Here is a 4,749-nt window from a genome sequence, read left to right as displayed (position 1 = left end):
AAGGAGACTGGATTTTCAAAATTTTCAGACTCCGTGGAAGGGAAGAAGAGAGGATTGTCCAGGCCTTGGAAGAAAATCCTGAACCACTTTGATGCTTCTTTGGGTATCAGTTTGCTACCTGGAAGGCTATACAAGGCTTGACTGTAGCTAGTGCATCAGATCTGCTTCCCGTTAGCATCCGGAAAGGTGCAATTGGCCAAAAGGGGGAAGTCTGGGATATGATTTTGGAAATACAGCTGAACCCATAGCTGAATAAACCACCAGGGACCTCCTGTTTTGACTGTCTGTTGGGAAGACAATTTGATAGACATTAGTTGGAGATATCTATAAACCTCTCCAAGGAACAGTTTGCCGATGCCAAGCTGGGTGCCTTTGGCAAGTTCATAGGCCAAGGGAAGATAATTCTTGGTCGGAGCAAGTGAAGGGCCACAAAATATAAAGTGTTCCAACCAGAAATTCAGGAAAGCTGTGTGTTCTTTCTCTGTCACAGGACCTTTGTTTTCATGTGGCATCGAAGGTAAGCACCCCAGTTTGTGCACTCTGTTTTGGAAGAGAGTTTCAAAGGAACCCTTGGCAGCATAAAAGCAGAGGGGCTGGGGGATGTGATGTCCAGGCCAGTGATCATTACCACATCTAGCAGAGTTGGTGTCATGGGACCATGGCCAAACATGAAGCAGTTTAGGGCATCAGACCAGAAGTAGCCGATGGTTTTTAGAAGATTTTCATGCTTCTCAAGGGGAGACAATGATAAAGACAGAGCATCGGCTATTCCTGTGGTTTCCCATTTGGATTGATGGGTTTTGGATACTCTATTGTACCAGGAAATCCAGTCTTCAGGAGGGTTAGGCCAGGCTCGTAAGCAGTCGGCCCAAGAAGTTAGATCTAAGTTCTGGTTCACGAAGGGAATCCTATTGGCCTCACAAGAAATCAGATGGGCACGACTCTCGATAGTCCGGGGGGCCAAGACAAAGAGAATTTGGAAGAGAAGGATGCGGCAACAGGATGTCTGATACCTAAAATTAATGATGAAATAAGGCATTAATTCAGGTGTTTACTATTAATTCTAACACTAGGCTCGGATGGCGAGGGGCAGTTAAAGATTACCTTCAGGCCAGAGACTGTTGCGTTGGTATTGGACGATTCCGCCATCTGATTTGCTGGTGAAGATGAATCTGCGTGGTTGGAAATCTGGATTTCGCGTTGCCGTGAGTTGAATCTGTCGATGAGCAATTGGGGATCTGAATTTGGTCCTTCAGATGAGGGTCGCAGGTTACCGTTTGAAGTCTGGCCCTATTGGCGTTTTATGGTCAAAGACTGCTGCGTTGCCATCGGCTCGTTGCGTGTTGACCTACTTTGACAATCGGTGATGCGTTGCTATCGGCTCTTCGCGCGTTGACTTACTTTGACAATCGGAAAAATTAACATAAAGCATTCTTCATTGATAAAGAGGGTTTTTTTACAAGAAGAGCCGATTGCTCACAAAAGGAAGATCTACTACTTAATGTGCTACTACTAGCCTTATTCTAGTAGTCCCTAGTCTAGGGGCCGGCGCCGTCGCTGCCCTCGTCATCGCCGTCGTAGCTGCCATCGGCGCTGCTACCGGCGACGTCCTCGTCGCTGCTGTCGAAGCCACCGGCGGGGGCTTCTTCGTCTTCGTCGTCGTCCTCGTCGTCGTCCTCCGACCCAGCGCGGAAGCGCTTCGCCGGCGGGTACTCGTCGGAGGAGGTGTCGTCCTCCGCTTCGTCCTCCTCGTCGGAGGAGATGTCCTCGCCCCAGCAGAAGGCGTCGTCGGCGCTCTCCTCCTCCAGCTCCCCGTCGATGAGGAAATGGAGGTTGTCTTCCCCGTCGGTCAAGGATTCGTCATCCTCTGACCAAACAGAGAAATCCCAGTCTGCCTCGTCCCAATGCGGTGGGGCGAGGGCCTCGTATGCCGCTATCGGGTCATACTCCGGCGTCGGCTCACGGGAGGGGGAAGATTGGAAGGAAAGACCCGAGGAGGCGGAGGAGGAGTCCGAATCCATGGTTGCAAAGAAGGAGGGTTTTCGATTGCTAATGTGGAGCAAGAGGATGAGGAGGTGAACTGCTTGGGTGCGGTTAAATAAAGGGGATATAGTGGAGGATGATTCAATGCCGTGGCGGTTTCCGAGGGTGCGAGGCCAAAACTGTCAAATCGTGCAGTGCGGAGAAGTTGAGAAGGCAAGATATCATGATGAAAGGGCACTGTAGCGGTTCTGCTCTGCAACGCGTAACCCGATGAAGAAAAACAGAGTGGTTTTGGGATAATTATTGCCAAAACCAGGGGGCATGTGTTATCACCAGATTTTAGCCGCACTAGGAGTTGGGCCGTGATTGAGATGGGCTTAGAATATATGCGCACAAAGTGTTTATGAATCGGCCTCCTGCGAGAATTTGGGCTAGGTTGCCAGTGTATCTATATATTATGGTAGATTACGTTTCAGTTAAAATTAAGAGATAGAGTTTAGTTCGTATACAACTAGATTTATTCCAAAGATAGAAAGTCCACGGACTATAAATATGTACCTAGGGTTATTGAGGAATGAGGACGATCACGTTCACAAAAAACACAATCTAGGCGCATCGCCACCCCTTGTTTCGAGGGTTTCTTCCGGGTAAGCGCCATGCTACCTAGATCGCATCTTGCGATCTAGGTAGTATCAGTTTATTCGTTGTTTTGTGTTGCTCGTACTGAAGCTTTGTTGATGGCGAGTAACACCGTTATCATGGATATGTTATGGCTAGCATCAATACTTTTACATGTTTGCTTAGCTAGGCTACCTCTACATATCTAGCTGCCTTTGCACCTATCTTAGGTGTAAAGGCAGCAACTTGCTTGGTCTTTATTTAGTAGATCTGATCTGTTATGGTTGTTCCTTGATCTCCAAGGATTAGTTTGATATCCGCATGGTTAGGCCTTGCAAACGGGTTGAATGATCCAGTAGTGCGCAAGGTATGGTTTGCCGATCCTAGAGGAGTTGTTCCGGAAATTGACTCTCTGTTGGTTTTTAGGCCTTCTCTAAGACTAGCTTCCGTTATATTCTGTGTCTGCCAGGCTCAACTACGTGTAGGACGTTCCAATTATGTGGTGAAAACCCTAGACTGTCGTAGGTCGATTTAAACTTAATTTTGATAAAGCAGGACCCCCATGTTATTGTAGATCCAATATGAACCATGGGTCGATCGGCTCCTTGAGCCGATTCACAGGGAAACCTGAGAGCTGATCGAGGCTCGGATTTAATGTTTACGTGTCTGCCATGTAGGACTCTAATTGAAGCAATCCATCACCTTCCTGACCAGGTATAGGTCAGGTGGCACGCCCTCGCAACAGCCAGGATGTGTGTCGGAGTTTTGCGGGCTATTGCCCGAGGGACCAGGGCCCACCAGCAGTTCTGGGAGCCTCCCGGCTCTTCGTGTTGCTCGTCGCTGCTCGCCGGTGGGTTTTGGCAGGCAACAACTATTCACTGCCTTGTGTGTGGGGGGGGGGGGTGGGGGGCTATCATTTTTTTATTTTCGAAATGGAGGTATGGCCCCTCGGTCTCTGCATCGAATAGATGTATACGACCTTTATTGCTTTTTATTAAGATAGTGAAAGGACGAGATGTCGCCTAGAGGGGGATGAATAGGCGTTTAAAAACTCTTACGGATTTGGCTTGTAAGAATGCAGAATTAAACTATGTTTATTCTACAAGCACAAACCCTAAATATGCTAGGCTCAACTAAGTGCAACAACAAGAACTCGAGCTAAGCAAGATAGGCACAAGATATATATATGAACAACAAGTGATAGCAATATACATGGGCGGACGCAGCGGGGGCGAGGGCCCGTGGCCCACCCAGAAATTCGGCCAGCCCAAATAATACCCCATGGAAAAAGTCCAATTCGTGAAGATAGCGTCTGCGTCGAGGTCACGACTCACGAGTAAGAGGCTCTAGTCACGGCACTTCCTCCTTTCCCCACGATTCCCCACGCGCATTCGCGGCCACGCCCCGACCGCCGCTTCCCGCCGCCCGGCGCCGGCGCCGCCGCTTCCCGCCGGCCCCGCCCGCCCTCGACTCTGCCCGCCGCCCTCCTAGTCTCTGCCCAGTTCAGCTGTCCGCCCGACGCTCGCCCGCCCAGCCCCGCCGCCGCAGTGCCGCACTAACCGCCGGCCGGCGCACTGAACGCCGAGCGCCGCCCCTGAGGCCCTGATCTTCCCACCGAGGCCGCGAACAGAACTTCAGAAGACCCCTGCTATTGAGCATTTTCAGCTATTTCTCTGTACTGAACACATGGGATATCTGTCTAGACATGTCTCTATACGACTATTGGCTAGATATCTATCTGTACATGTCTCTCTCTCTCTATGTGTGGTCTCTGAATGTTAAGTCTTGTAATGATGTAGAACACATAAAATTACTAAATTGCTAATGTTTAAATGTTTCAATTGTGTAGAAATAAAGAGAAATAGCCAAATTGTGCTACTTTTTCAGAAACAAGCATCAAAGAAGATTGCATCTTCGGTCCAATCCCATATTGTACATGATGTTTCAATTGTGTAGAAATGAAGAGAAATATCCAAATTGCGCTACTTTTTCTATTTATGCTTTATTCTATCATGTTTCATGTTTTGAACTATTTGTATTGTAATCGTGCACATTTAACATATGTATGGAACTTCAATGTTTACAATGAATTTGTCTTGTATATTATTCATTACTTCATTATGCAAATGTTTTTCACATTTTGGTGGG

This window comes from Lolium perenne, chromosome 3 (genome assembly GCF_019359855.2).
Source record: "Lolium perenne isolate Kyuss_39 chromosome 3, Kyuss_2.0, whole genome shotgun sequence".
Classification (NCBI taxonomy): Eukaryota; Viridiplantae; Streptophyta; class Magnoliopsida; order Poales; family Poaceae; genus Lolium; species Lolium perenne.
This window is presented reverse-complemented; position numbering follows the sequence as displayed.